Source organism: Mesocricetus auratus, unplaced genomic scaffold (assembly GCF_017639785.1).
Source record: "Mesocricetus auratus isolate SY011 unplaced genomic scaffold, BCM_Maur_2.0 Super-Scaffold_100025, whole genome shotgun sequence".
NCBI classification, from domain to species: Eukaryota; Metazoa; Chordata; class Mammalia; order Rodentia; family Cricetidae; genus Mesocricetus; species Mesocricetus auratus.
Genome location: NW_024429206.1, coordinates 15328442 through 15344236, shown reverse-complemented (window position 1 = coordinate 15344236; position 15795 = coordinate 15328442). Strand labels below are relative to the sequence as shown.

Genomic DNA, 15795 nt, shown 5'->3' with positions numbered 1-15795 from the left:
CTTCATTCGAATTCCTACGTTGCAAAGGCTTACTGCAAAAAGTATGTTCTTCCAATATGTAAACTGTGGGTACAACTGCGAGCTGGGTTAGTGAGTAAATGCAGAACCTCAAAATTACACCCCAAACCACCTGCCTATTTTACAGATGGGGTAATAGACTATCCAGGGCATTTTTGTTTTTTTGTTTCGTTTTGGTTTTTTTTTTTTTGACACAGGGTTTCTCTGTGTAGACTCGGCTGCCTTGGAGCTCACTCTGTAGAATAGGCTGGTCTCAAACTCAAAGAGATCTGCCTGCTGGGACTGAAGGCGGGCGCCACCACCACAAGGACAGCTATCCAGGAAATCTACTTGTTGCCCAGGATCACCGAACATTTGCCATTCAGGGTGAGGGTAAAATATCAGGACTGACAGTCTGCTACATAACGCCCTTAACTCCAGGAAAGCAACTCACCCAAGTGTCCTGAGTGTCCTTGGCCTTAGGCACAGGAAAGGTGTCATTACCTATTTTCTTTGTGGACTAAGAACATTTTGTTTATTCCATCCTTGTCAAGGATCTCGCCGCCACTGCACAAGGATAGCAGGAAAGCAAAACGAAGTGGTGTGGAATCCAGGCGTGTGGCTCAGAATTAGGGCCCAGAACATACAAGGCACTGAGCAGGGTCTTCCCCCAACACCAGAAAAATTTAGACCTCCCTGGACTACAGGGTGAGTTCTAGAGCAATTCAGAGATATTAGTTTGACACTAAAGAGTAAGAAAGATGTTAGCACATTGGCGGAGTACTTCCTTAGCAGGTTCAAGGCACTAGGTTAACCACAAGTACCACCACCCCAAAATAAAACATTAAACTGTGAGTTCCCAAGGATCCTCCTAACTTCAGTAAATATATAGAAGTTCTGTAAATTTTATTAACTCAGATCTGCTGTGATGGCTCATATCTGTAATCCTAAAACTTGGGTGGCTGAAACAGAATTGATGAGGATTTAAGATCAGCCTGGGCTATAGTGTGAGATCCTGTTGTTTTTGGTTTTTGTTTTAAAAATCCAGGCCAGGCAGTGGCCTTTTATCCAAGTAATCAGGAGGCAGAGGCAAGCAGATCTCTGAGTTTCAGGCCAGCCTGTTCTGTAGAATGAGTTCTGGGATAGGCTCCAAAGCTACACAGGGAAACTAACTCTGTCTTGAAAAACCAAAAAAAAAAGCCGGGCATTGGTGGCGCACGCCTTTAATCCCAGCACTCCGGAGGCAGAGGCAGGCGGATCTCTGTGAGTTCAAGGCCAGCCTGGTCTGCAAAGTGAGTTCCAGGACAGCCTCCAAAGCCACAGAGAAACCCTATCTCGAAAAAACCAAAAAAAAAAAAAAAATCCAGGCTTCTACTCATCTGCACAATGCATACACACAGTGAAACGTGTACCCAGACACACATACATACACATAACGACATAATGAAAAAAAAAATATATATATATATTTAGTTTTTCAAGACAAGGTTTCTCTGTATTGTTTTGGATCCTGTCCTGGAAATTGCTCGGTAGACCAGGCTGGTCTCGAACTCACAGAGATCCGCCTCCCTCTGCCTCCTGAGTGCTGGGATTAATAAAAATATATATTAAGAGAAAAAAACAAAAACTGGGTAGTTGTGGTAAATATCTTTAATCCCAGCACTTGGGAGGTAGAAGCAGGCAAATCTCTTGAGTTCTTGGCCAGCCTAGTCTACAATGTGAGTTCCAGGACAGCTAGGACTAAAAAGCCAAATTAAAAAGAAAAGAATAACAACAAAAACAAATTCACAGTGCTTGGGGTGGCGGTGCATGTCTTTGATCCCAGCCCTAGAGAGACAGAGGCAAATAGATCTCTGAGTTAGAGTCCAGCCTGTTAGTAGTCAGACCCTGTCTCAAAACAAACAAACAAACAAACAAAAAACCCAGTTGGGATGGAGAGATGGTCTCTTAGGGTTACTATTGCTATGATAAAAAACCAAGACTAAAGCAAGTTGGAGAAGAAATGGCTTATTTGGTTTACACTTGCTTGCATATCACTGTTTATCTTTGAAGGAAGTCAGACCAGCCTGGGTGGTGGTGGTGCACGCCTTTAATCCCAGCACTCGGGAGGCAGAGGCAGGTGGAGCGAGTTCCAGGACAGGCTACAAAACAATACAGGGAAACCCTGTCTGGGAAAACAAACAAACAAATAAAATAAATAAAATAGTCAGAACAGGAACTCAAACAAGGAAGGAACCTGGAGGCAGGAGCCGATGCAGAGGTCATAGAGGGGAGCTGCTTGCTGACTTGCTCCTCATGGTCTGCTCAACATGCTTTAGAGAACCTAGGACTGCCAGTGCAGATATGGTACCACACACGATGTACTGGGCCCTCCCACGTTAGTCACTAAGACTAGGTCACTATAGACTTGCCTGCAGCCTGATCTGTGGGTACTTTTTCTCAACTGACGCTCCCTTCTCTCAGATAACTCCAGCTTGTGTAAAGTTGATATAAAACCAACCAGGAAAGATGGAGAGATGGCTTAGTCATTAAGAGCACTGACTCCTCTTCCAGAGGACCCTGGTTCAATTCCCAGCACCACCTGGAAGCTAACAGCTGTCTGTAACTCCAAGATCTGACACTCTCACACAGACATATGTAGACAAGACACCTATGCACTCTTCTGGCCTCTGAACACTAAGCATGTAAGTGGTGCACAGAAGCAACAACCCACACTCAGTAAGATCGGGGACGTAGCTCAGCTGGAATGTATTTGTAGTGCATATAAAGTCTTTGATTTGGTCCTAAACACAGATTAAACCCAGTGTAGTAGTAATGCCTATAATCTCAGCACTGGAGGTAGAGGTTCAAGATCCTTCTGGTCCAGTTAAAGTTGCTTCAACCAACTCTAGGGTGAGGGCCTCCTTTCCTGCCCTGGTCACTTAGTTTGTCTGGTCTATCTTGCCTCTCTTCAGCACAGATGCTCTCTTTGGAAGTATAGAAAGAACCTGAGGAGAGTGACTCCCACTGGTAGCAGAGTCACCACTGGGGCAGCCAGGTCAGGAAGGAGAAGGCAGGCTCCATGGAGCTCCTTCTCCAGCAGTTGCACAGCTTGCCCATGTTCCCCCATGACAGAACACAGTGCAGGCTAACAAGGAGTCATGACGTGACCTATGTGGTGTGACAGAGCTGAATTAAGAACTTGAGGGTAAAGGTGTTTGATGAACACCTATAACCAGACTAAAATGCTTGGGACCCACGTGATGGAAGAAGAGAACATCTACAGGTTGACCTCTGACTTCCACACAGGCTCTTTCGCTCTGGCACACATACACATACACACAGAGAAAAGAAAAGTGAGTTTGAGCTGAAAATCCAGCACAGTTCAAGGACCTAGATGGTCTAGCCCCTGTCTGCTTTCTGGCCTCATCTCAATTTCCTCAATCATCCATTCAGTCCCAATCACAAAGCTTGTTTGTTCTTTTAATTTCCCCCAAACCTTGTAGTTTTTGTTTTTACTTTTCCCTGTCCCCAGGAGGGTGGGGATTGACAGAGGCCTTTTTACATGTGAGGCAGAGGTGTCACCCGTGAGCAATGTCCTCAGCCCTTTTGGAGCTTTCTTGCTTATAATGTAAATTAAATTTACAAATTTTCTTTAGGTTATGGGTGGTTGAAGGATGGTCTCTCATACCCCAGACTATGTGGGAAGCCCTCCTCCTGCCTCTACCCACTGAGCTTTGTGAATACAACTTTATGCCATCTGGTCTCACCAACTGCTGGATTCAAAGGCAGTTTCTCTGATTTCTTCAATATAAAGAAGCTCAGGACCCTGTATGGTGACACCTGCCTTTAATCCCAGCACACATGAGGCAGAGGCAGCAGGTGGGTATCTGAGTATCTGAGTTTGAGACCAGCCTGGTCTACAGAGTTCCAGGACAGCCAGAATAGAATTCCAGTACACAGGAAGGGTGTAGCAGCGTACACTTTAATTTTATCACTTTGGGAAGCAGAGGAAAACAAATTTTTATGAATTCAAAGTCAGTCTGTTCGAGGTTCAAGGCCAGCCTGGTCTACAGAGCAAGTGCCAGGATAGGCTCCAAAGCTACACCTAGAAATCCTGTCTCAAAAAACCAAACCAAACAAAAAAACAAAAAAGCCAGTCTAGCCGGGCGTTGGTGGCACATGCCTTTAATCCCAGCACTCTGGAGGCAGAGGCAGGCGGATCTCTGTGAGTTCGAGGCCAACCTGGTCTACAGAGTGAGTTCCAGGAGAGCCTCCAAAGCCACAGAGAAACCCTGTCTCGAAAAACCAAAAAAAAAAAAAAAAAAAAAAAAAAAAAAGCCAGTCTGGGCTACAGAGTAAAATCCAGGTCAGCTAGGGATACATAGTCAAATCTTGTCTCAAAACACACACACACATACACACAGGCTGGAGAGATGTCTCAGTGATTAAGAGCACTTGCTGCTTTTGCAGGAGAGCAGGATTTGGTTCCTAGCACCCACATGGCCGCTCACAGTTACCTGTAACTCCCACTCCAGGCAATCTGTTGTATTAAAAAACCTTTTCCTAGGGAGAAGCAGCAGACATATTTACTCACTTCAGTTAGGGAACCCATGGCAGACCAAAGTACAGATACCACCAAAGTCCAGCTTGGTGAACCATGAGTTTTACTGCGGTTACAGGAATATGGGTGAGGGGTTACTTACAGGAGCAGAAATGGCTCAAGAACAGCTGTATCACCAAAGTGCACCCCAGAGTGGGTGACAAGTTCTTCTTCCAGGCAGCTGAGCTGGTCTTGGAGTCTGCCTTGCAGCCTCTCTCCACTGAGAGTCTAGTTGTTCCCTCCTTCTAGTCTTCCATCTCCTCTCTTTCTCCAGACACGGTTTCTCTGTGTAGCCCTGGCTGTCCTAGAACTCACTCACAGCCTGTACACCAGGCTGGCCTTGAATTCTAGCCTCAAACTCTTGCCTGCCAGACTGCTGGGATTAAAGGTGTTAGCCTCCACCACCCATCAGGGAGTTCTTGAAGCTATTTTTTGTTGTTTACCTCCCTGCTTAAGAAAAAGAGATTAGGAGGGGTTCCTGGGTGTGATGGCACACATCTTTAATCCTAGAACTTCAGACAGAAGCTGGTGGATCCTCGTGATTCCCGTGGTGGGGAGTCTGGTCTACTTATCTAGTTCCAGGCCAGCCAGGACTTCAGAGAGACTCTTGGAAACCATTTGACTTAGCTGGGTGGTGGTAACAGACGCCTTTAATCCCCAGTATTTTTGAGGATCAAAAGTACTGGGGAGCCGAGTGTTGGTGGCGCACGCCTTTAATCCCAGCACTCATGAGGCAGAGGCAGGTGGATCTCTGTGAGTTCGAGACCAGCCTGGACTACCAAGTGAGTTCCAGGACAGCCTCCAAAGCCACAGAGAAACCCTGTCTCGAAAAACCAAAAAAAAAAAAAAAAAAAAGATTAGAAGAAGATTCCGAGCTAAGGAAGTCTCTGAAAAGAATAGAGAGTGGCAGCATGGATGTGTATCTACTCCCGAAGTCCCACTTCTTCAACAACCTGGCGGTGCCCTTTCCTTAGGGCAGTGACTCTCCACTTTCCTAATGCTCTGACCCTGTGATGCAGTTCCTCATGTTGTGGTGAGCCCAACCATAACATTCTTTCTGTTGCTTCTTCTTAACTGTAATTGTGCTAGTGTTATGAATTGTGGGTATCTGATATGCAGGATATCTGATATGTGACCCCCCCACTAAAGGCTCTTGGCCCACAGGCTATCTGTCTCAGGTGACCAGCTGGCAGCCGTTCCTGGGACTCCTCCACCGCATGTCCTCCTCCTCCAGCCTGCTAGGTGGAATCTGCTCTCATTATGTGTCACTTCGGTTTCCTCCACCTTCCCTTTTTACTTTTCCTAGTCCTGTACCACATGCTTAAACAATGTCCGGTTTTCAACCCTCTGAGCCGTGTGTGGAGGCTCACTCCTGAGACTCAAGCAGGGCTGTCAAGAGTCTGGGATCCACATGGCATCGTACAACCAGCAGTTCAAGGAGATCTTATCGCCCTCTTGTGGCATCCAAGGCAAGACACCCATACACATGAAATAATTTTTAATTAAAGAGAAACAGAAATGCAATGGGTGGTGGCACACGCCTTTAATCCCAGCACTTATGAGGCAGAGGCAGGCGTAATTCCATGAGTTCCAGGCCATCCTGGTCTACAGAGATCTATAGAGCGAGTTCTAGGACAGCCAAGGCTATACAAAGAAACCCTGTCTGGAAAACAAACAAGCAAACAAACAAACAAAAAAAAACCAAACAAGAGAATTTGAGGTCATTTTATGTACATATATACAGGATAATAATTAAAGTTACTTTTCAAGATAGAGTTTCTCTGTGTAGCCCTGGCTGTGCTGGATTTAGATATGTAGACCAAGATAGCTTGGAACTCAGAGATCTGTTTTCTGCCTCCCAAGTGCATGTACCACCATACTCTGCTTTGTTTTTTGGGACATCTCAGAGTATAGTCCTAGTTGTCTGGCCTGGAACGCCAGTTCCAAGGTATCCTATACCTTTTTTGGGCTTCTATGGGCACTTCATGTATGAGGTGCACAGACATAAGCAAGCAAAACACCCATATACATAAAAAACACTAAAAACATTATTATTATTTTTTTTGGTTTTTCGAGACAGGGTTTCTCTGTATTGTTTTGGAGGCTGTCCTGGAACTTGCTCCGTAGACCAGGCTGGTCTCGAACTCACAGACATCTGCCTGCCTCTGCCTCCTGAGTGCTGGGATTAAAGGCAAGCTCAGAGCTAAGAGGCTAAGTCAGAAACGTGGAAGTCAAGGCTAAGTTGAGCTATACAGTGAAACACTGTATTGAGGAAAGCACATACACACAGAGAAATCCCCCCCCCCAACAGTTGTGTCAGCTTTTTGCTGTGCTATTGTAATTGTGCTTTTACTTTTTGCTGGATGAATGCTCATTAGACTATATAGTCATTGATCTCAACAGCAGAGGAGCCTCTTGGTTTTTAGTTCATGAATGCCTCCCTAGTAACATATAAGTGTGCCTACAGACACAGAATGAAGTAAGAGGGCTTGGTAAATGATCAGCACTATGCCCAAATAGGATTCTCAATCATCTGCTTTCAGAGACATCTCTGTGCTGGGTGTGCCCTAAATAAGTATTCTTCTGGCCGACTACCAAGCGAGTTCCAGGACAGCCTCCAAAGCCACAGAGAAACCCTGTCTCGAAAAAAAAAACCAAAAAAAAAAAGTATTCTTCCTGCAAAGAACCTCCCAGTATCTCAGTTCCTATATCCTAATAACAATTGTTAATTACATTGTCTTTCCATGTACATGCAAAGAAATCACACACACACACACACACACATCCACATATACACATGAATACAAATGCAGAGGCATCACTCTTTGAATAATTGCTACCAGAATTGGGAAAAGCAGTCATTTTTCATTGACCTTTAGGTTTCCAATCTTTTCCTTCTACCAGTCTTGCTGCAATGGGCAAGCTTGTCCTTAAAGCTTGTGTGCATAAGCAGAGTTACAGGCAGCTCCTGAAATGTCACCTTTCAGATGTATTCAAGGTAAAGATTATAAGAGAAAGCACCAGGCATGGGGTGGATGCTTAGGAAGCATGGCAAAAGGGGGGAAGCACCCCAATCAGCCTCTTGCTGTCAAAATTACTACTCATCTAGTCCCAGAGTCTAACAAGAGTTTGGAGCCACTTGGAAAGTGATTGCTACATAATGCTGAAGATCCTGTGTGAACTTCATTTTGGACAGATTTGAAAAATGTCTTTCTCCTCAGAGTACACCAATAACAGACCAAAATATGGTGCCACCCAAGTCCAACCGGTGAGTTTTTTGGGCTTACTTACAGGGACAGGTGACCTAAAAGCAGCTGTCCCACTGGACATTGTCTTCTTCTTCTTCTTTGTTTTTCTAGACAGGGTTTCTCTGTGGCTTTGGAGGCTGTCCTGGAACTCACTCTGTAGACCAGGCTGGTCTCGAACTCACAGATCTGCCTGCCTCTACTTCTCAAGGCCTGTGCCACCACTCCTGCTCTGAATAGATGTTCCTTTAAAAAATGATCTGTGAGGTGGTAGCCAGACCTCTAATCCCACCACTGGGGAAGGGAGATAGAAGGTGGATTTCTTCAAGTTCAAGGCCAACAGATATGTGAAAAAAATGCTCAATCACATTGCAAGGGGAATACAAATTCAAAGTACAAATGTCATCTCACCTCAGTCTGAAAGACTATTATAGAAAAAAAACCCAAAAACAAAATAATTACAGCCATGCATAGAAGCAGGTGGATCTCTGTGAGTATGAGGCTGGCCTGGTCTATATGAGTTCCAGGACAGCCAGGGATACCCAGAGAAACCCTGTGTCAAAAACAAAGCCAAGCAAACAAAAAAAACCAAACAACGAAAAACACTCAATAACAATGCTGGCAAGGGTACAGGGGAAGGGACTTGTTTTGGTCACTTTTCTCATTGCTGTGACAAAATACTCAACAAGAAGCCAGTTTGGGGAAAGGGTTGACTGTTGCTCACAGTTGGAAGAGATGTAGTTCATCACAGTAGGGCAGGCATGGGAGCAGGAGCAGGAGGCTTATGGGCTAGTCACACTGCACGCACAGTCAGGTCGCAGGAACTGAGTGCTTTTGCATAGTAGCTCTTTCTCTTCAACATGATCCAGGACATCAGCCAATGGAATGGTGAAGGCTTTGTTTTTTTTTTTTTTTGAGACAGGGTTTCTCTGTGGCTTTGGAGTCCTGGAACTCGCTCTAGTAGACCAGGCTGATTGGGAACTCACACAGATTCGCCTGCCTCTGCCTCCCGAGTGCTGGGATTAAAGACAAGCGCCACCACCGCTCGGCTGTGAAGCCCATTTTTAATGCAGGTTTTCCACCACAGTTAATCTAACCTACATCCTTCATACACTGTTGATGGGAATATAAATCCATATAGACATTATGTGAGACTACATAAGTATAGAGGTACCTCAAAGGAGTAGGAACAGTACAATCTTAAGACCTAGCAAGTCCATGGCCAGGGATCTAGACAAAGGAACTGAAGTCTTTTGAAGAGACATCTGCACTGGGATGCTTACTATGGTACTGTTAACTAAATCAAGATGTGGAATTAAGTTAGGGGTTCATCAGCGGATGAATGGACAATGAAAACATGATATAACCAAGTGAAGGAGTACATACCTGCTATCTCTGCCACTTGGGAGGTGGAGGCAGTTGGATCAAGTGTTCAGGGTCACCCATGGATACAAGGAGAGTTTGAAACCAGCCTAGGCCATTTTAGTCACTATGTAAAAAACAAAACAAAAGGAATACTATTCAGTCATAAAAGGGTTACACTTGTGTCATTTGAAGCAACATGAGACAAACTGGAAAGCTTTACTGGAAGTGAAACAAACGAGGCACACAACGATTACTACCATGTGTTCTCATTTGTACACAAGCTAAGAAGCTGACCTGAAGGAACACAGAGCCAGGGCAGGCATGGTGGCACATGTGGCCTTAATCCCAGCATTTGGGAAGCAGAAGCAAACAGATCTCTATGAGTTCCAGGACAGCCAGGACTAGAATCCCTGTTTTTCCTTCTTTTCTTTCTTTTTTTTTTTTGAGACAGGGTTTCTCTGTGGCTTTGGAGGCTGTCCTGGAACTCGCTCTGTAGACCAGGCTGGCCTCGAACTCACAGAGATCTGCCTGCGTCTGGCTCCGGAGTGCTGGGATTAAAGGCATGCACCACCAACGCCTGGTGAAACCCTGTTTTGAAAAGCCCAAAACAAAACAAAATGTACAGAAGTACAGAGCCAGGTTTGGTTGGTGTAAGCCTGTCATTACAGCTACTTAGCTTAATGGAGGAAGAAGATTGCAAGTTCAAGGCCTGTCTGAACTTGAGTTCAATGCCAGCAAGGGCAAGTTACTGAAATCTTGTCTTCAAATAAAAAGGAGAATGACTTGGCAGACTGGGGCAGGATAGTTGCAAGTTTAAGGCCAGCCTAGGATACAGAGTGACTTCAAAGTTAACTTGTCGGGGCTGGAGAGATGGCTCAGCGGTTAAGGGCACTGGCTGCTCTTCCAGAGGTCCTGAGTTCAATTTCCACCAACCACATGGTGGCTCACAACCGACTGTAATGAGACCTGGCACCCTCTTCTGTCCTGCAGGCAGAACACTGTTAACATAATAAATCTAAAAAACCCCATGATATTAAATATTAAAAAACAAACAAACAAAAACAAAGTTAACCTGTCATACTTAGAGGGGGATTGGAGATAATGGCTCAGTGGTTAGAAGCATACATGGCTTTCCCGGAGGACTTGAGTTCAATTTCTAGTCACCACCATGTCAGACATCTCACAGTGACTTGCTACTTCAGCTCCTGAAGTTCTGATGCCTCTGAAGGCACCTACACTCTGTGCACATTAGTCTCCCTCAGTAAACATAATTAAAAATAATGACTTGTAGCTGGTCGGTGGTGGCGCACTTGTGAGGCAGAGGCAGGAGGATGTCTGTGAGTTCGAGGCCAGCCTGGTCTACAGAGCAAGTTCCAGGACAGCTTCCAAAACAATACAGAGAAACCCTGTCTCGAAAAACAAAACAAAACAAAACCAAAAAAGTTGAGGGGCTATAGGATTGTAGTGGTTAAGAGCACTTGTTACTCTTTTAGAGGACTTAGGTTTAGTTGTCTGAGTGCTGGCTTTTGCAGCCATATCTGGCCTTAGAATTCTTCAGTTCTTATAGGTAAGAACACAAATATAGGGGCCTGCAGTGGTGGCGCATGCCTTTAATCCCAGCACTCGGGATGAGATGCAGGTGAATCTATGAGTTTGAGGCCAGCCTGGTCTACAGAACAAGTTCCAAGCCAGCCAGGGCTACACTGTGAAGCCCTGTCTCAAAAAACCAAAAACCAGCCGGGCGTTGGTGGCGCACGCCTTTAATCCCAGCACTCCGGAGCCAGAGGCAGGAGGATCTCTGTGAGTTCCAGGCCAGCCTGGTCTACAGAGCGAGTTCTAGCCTCCAAAGCCACAGAGAAACCCTGTCTCAAAAAAAACAAAAAACAAAAACAAAAAGCAAGCAAGCAAACAAACAAACAAAAAAACCCAAAACAAAAAAAACCCCAAAAACCAAACAAAACAAAAAAACACTGATATAATACAAATGTATGCATACAAAGTCAGAATCAATATTATTGTTGTATGTACTTTCCCCACTGTCGATTTTTGCTAACTTGACTAAACCCAGACATACTTAGCAAAAGGACAGTCTCAGTTGAGGAACTGCCCCAGCAGTGGCTGTAAGAAACCCTGTGGGGCATTTTCTTAATTGGTGTAGGAGAGCCCAGCCCACTGTGGGTCTGGGCTGTAGAATAAAGCCAGTAAGCAGCTGAACTCCTGTATAACCTAGGCTTCAGTTTTTGCTTCCAGAAACTGCCTTGGCCTACCTAGATGGTGGACTGGAAAATGTAAGATGAAATAAACCCTTTTTTCTCCTAGTCGGTCTTGGTGATTGTTTTATCATAGTAAAAGAAAAGCAAATGCCCAAGCGCTCACACATTTTTCTCTCTGTAGCCTATGCTAGAACTTTGTAGACCAGGATGGTCTTGAAATCAGAAATCAGCTTTCCTCTGCTTCCCAAGTTCTGGGATTAAAGGCATGCAACATCACTGCCTGGCTGAGTTTACACACTTTAACCTCATTTGTCAAAACAAGAGTGCACCGTTTGTTTTCAGCACAGGGCAAACAAGATGCTAAGCGACAAGTAGGGGTAAGGATCGTCCAGGCGTGCCTGTCACCTAAGTAACAGTGTCAAGCCACATTCTCAGACTTTAAAAAAGGGTGGCCAAGAAGTTAATGTGTTAGTGTATTAGGCCATTTAAGAGTAATGAAAATTAAAAAAAAATAAATGAAATTTAACAAGGGAACAGCTAGCCGGGTGTTGGTGGCGCACGCCTTTAATCCCAGCACTCCGGAGCCAGACGCAGGCGGATCTCTGTGAGTTCGAGGCCAGCTTGGTCTACAGAGCATGTTCCAGGACAGCCTCCAAAATACAGAGAAACACTGTCTCCAAAAACCAAAACAAAACAAAAAACAAAACAAAACAAGGGAAGAGCTACAGGGGACGCCCTGGTATGCAGCAATCGTTAATGGAGAGCAATGGTGGATGCAGGTGTCTGGGCATGTGTGAAGAGTCTAGAATCGAGACCGTCAGGCTCTGTTCTATATGAGATAATGACCATGGACGAGCCCAGGGGCTTACTGCGGTTTTCGAGTCAATGAAGTTCAATACAGCTCAAGCGAGCTTCAAAGCAATGACTACGTTAGTATTTTTTCTAGTATGCTCAATGAAGAGCTCGTCCGTTAAGTGACAGAAACCTTGCAAGGGCTCTGATCTTAACTATCCAATGCCAAGATTCTGAAATTAGCTGTGGGGCCCTACTAGCCCGACTATGACTGTAGGTGTGGAGCGCATGCGCGCAGACACACAGGCTGACCTCCTGGTGGCACCCAGGAGAAAGCGACCTTCTTCCCGACAGCCCGCGTAACAGAACGGGTGGGGGAAACGGTATTCTCGCGATGTCTCAGCTAGCGGCGGCGGAAGCATCGGACACGTGACTGTCCTAGGCCGCCTTCGCTTGCCCCCTCCCCCTTCTCAGAAACCCGGCCCCCTCACCCTTCGCCCACCCCGGAGCCGCGGTAATGGACCGTTTGGGTTCCGGAATTCTCTTGGATCCCATCACTGGTACCAGGGTAGCGGGACTTGGCGGAGTCCAGTTTTGGTGGCGAAGGCAGAGGGGGCGGTCAAGATGGGGGGGGGAATCAGCTTCCTTCACCTAGGAAGGAGGCGGGGCGGAGAAGAGATGAGGGGGGTGGGGCGGGGTGGGGAAGTCACGTGGGGCGTGGCGCGCGCTGCGTGCGCGCGGCACCTGACCCGTAGCCCCGCCCCCTCTTCCTGCGGGGCGGGGGGTCGGGAGGAGGGGCGTCAAGATGGCGGCGGGGAGGTAGGCAGAGCCGGACGCTGCTTCTGCCGCCGCCGCCGCCGCCGCCGCCGCCGCCGCCGCCGCCGCCGCCTCGGCTCCTGTTGCCTCCGGCTCCTCACGCGCTCACCGACCGGGAGAAGCTGTTCTGGCGTCGGGTCCGCCGGGGAAAGTAAGTCCTTCCCTCATCTCTTTTCTTCTACGCTCGTCCGTCCAAACAGCCTCCCACTCCCACCAGCGCTCCTCGGGGTCCGTGTGGGGCCGGTTGTGGGGGGAGGCGGCCACTTCACGGCTGTCTGGGCCTCGCTCGCCCGCTGCCTGTTCTCAAATCGCCCGCCGTCCCGTTGGTTCCGGCGTCCTCCGCCAGGTAGCGCCGGCTCTGTGGGAGTCCCGCTGTCCCGAGCCGGATAAGCAGCCCCGAGGCCGGCAGCCCAGCCCTGCGCACGCCGGCTCCATGGGGGATCGTCGGCTTCGCCTCCTTCCTTCTCACAGACCCGAGACGGGCGGCGAAAGTTAGGCGGAGACCCTGCTCGGGTCCCTCCGACGTATTGCTCCCGATTCCGGAGCGGGAGGGAGGCCCCTGGACACCCTTCCTGAACCTCGGTTCCTGGCGAGTGGGGTGCGTGGGACACGTGGGGGACACCCTCACGCCTCGTCGTGGCGTGTTTAGCTTTCCCTCAAGTGAGTGAGTGCAGCTTCAGACTCTTAAGCTCAGTCCATGAAGAGGGCGATGGCGGTTGGGCATCTTCTCACCTTAGCAGTGTTGGATGTAGTGAGCACCCAAGTTCCTCAAAGCGGTGTCTGCTGGTGTTTTCCCGGGAGTGGCGTGGGATGGGCTCCACCGCTTCGAAGCCTTGGATTTGTCCGAACCCGTGTGATTGTTGCTTTACTGACCCCGGCATCCAGCTCCTCCCCTTTCTATCCCGGCTTTGTGCTTCAGTTTGGTTAATGTTTTCGGACCACTAACTTGATGCACACATATAGAAAGCTCATTTTATGTGATTGCTCCGTTTACTGTGGGCTGCTTTTGTTTGGGTGAGTTGCTGGTTGAGAAACGTGCATGAGTGGGGAAGCTTGGAGATAAAATGAGAGTCTAAGAAAGCATCGTTTTAATCCATTGAATTGCGCAGCCAATTGTAGCCTCACCCGGAAGTTTGTGCTGGACACGTGTTGAGGGAAGGGTGAAAACGGGTCCCCTTTGACCTCTAAACGTCGATTGTTTGTCGTGTATGTTGAGTAAAATGTTCATGTTCTCTAGACTTTGATAATTAAAGGTGGAAGACGGCTTGCATAGAATCATCCGGTAGGGTCCAGTGAACTGTCAAACCCAAAATGTCATAGAGACAGTCAACTTATTTAGCATTTACATAGAGTTCTACCGGTTAACAGTCTTGATGCCCCAAAGTCAGGATTGATTTTTATAACCATTGGGGAAAGAATCGTTGTGCAAACTATGTATTTACACAAAATTTCTAGGATTAAACGGCATTTGCCGCTGGTGACTTCAGTGGGACATTTATTTTGATAGTGCACGAACGTTAATTTCCCTCTTTATGTAAAGTTTTTTTCCAGCTGATGGGAGGAGACTTTCTTCTGATTTCTGCTTGTAGTTTAACTTCACTCTGCAACTCTCTTCAGAATTTTAAATCCAATTTCACTTTAGTTGCAGTATAAATGTTGAAAAAGAAAGCCTATACTTACTGGTTCATTGAAGAATGTTTGTAAGGCACTTTTATATGTCTTAAGTTCTTTGAAGTTATACTTCAATGTAGTGTGGGTCATGTTTTCCTTTTTTTTTAAATTTATTTATTATGTATACAGTGCTCGGCCTGAATGTGTGCCTGCAGGTCTGAAGAGGGCACTCATTATAGATGGTTGTGAGCCACCATGTGGTTGCTGGGAATTGAACTCAGGACCTCTGGAAGAGCAGCTAGTGCTCTTAACCTCTGAACCATCTCTCTAGCCCCCTTGAGATGATTTCTATATGTGGCCCTGGCTGTCCTGGAACTCACTCAGTAGACCACATTGGCTGTGAACTCAAAGATCACAGAGATCTGCCTGCCTCTGTCTCCCAAGCGCTGGGATTAAAGGTGTGTGCCACCACAGCTCAGCTAAATTGAACTTTTGAGTTGAGGCTTGCCATCTGCAAAAGGCAAGAAATACACTGGTCTTGTCCTTCCAAGTAATCTCTTGTGAGGTACAGTAGGCCCCCAAGCTTTGCTTGCTAACGTTTAAAGTTCATCTAAAGACGCCAGTGAGATGTCATAGCTGGCTAAAACACTTGCTACTAAGTCTGACTACCTGAATTTGATTCCTGGGATTCACATGGTAGGAGAGAGAATAAGCTGTCCTCTGACCTCCACACATGGGAGCCATAGCACTGTACACCCCCTCCAATGAATGCAATTATTATTACTATTTTGAGATTTTGTTGTTGTTTTGTTTTGTTTGAGACAGGGTCTTGGGCTGGAGGATGACTCAGCCATTAAAGGCTAGGCTCACAACCAAAAATGAGACAGGGTCTCCACTGTGTATCTCTGGCTGTCTTGGACCTCACTGTGTAGACCAGATTGGCCTTGAACCCAAGAGCTCCCTCTGCCAATGCCTCCTGAGTGCTGAGTTTAAAGGTTTGCATCACTATGCCTGGCTATATAATAATTTTTGAAAAGTTCATATAAAGACAGTTTCTGAGAGTTTTGGCTTTTAGATAGTCAGCTAATAAATAAAATGACTAGTTTTTATATGCTAATTGACAGATCCATTTTGAGAACGTTTGAATATGTCCAGCTTTAGAACAGTGGTTGAC

At 46.6% G+C, this 15795-nt stretch overlaps 1 protein-coding gene across 1 annotated transcript in view; it reads left to right on the top strand.

The window, feature by feature from the left end:
* Positions 1–12974: 12974 nt before the first annotated feature.
* The window catches only part of Sbno1 (strawberry notch homolog 1), a 52717-nt gene continuing 49896 nt past the window's right edge, over positions 12975–15795 (top strand). The window contains 1 exon segment of the mRNA XM_040731105.1: positions 12975–13161. The gene's annotated coding sequence lies outside the window, so the exon portion shown is untranslated.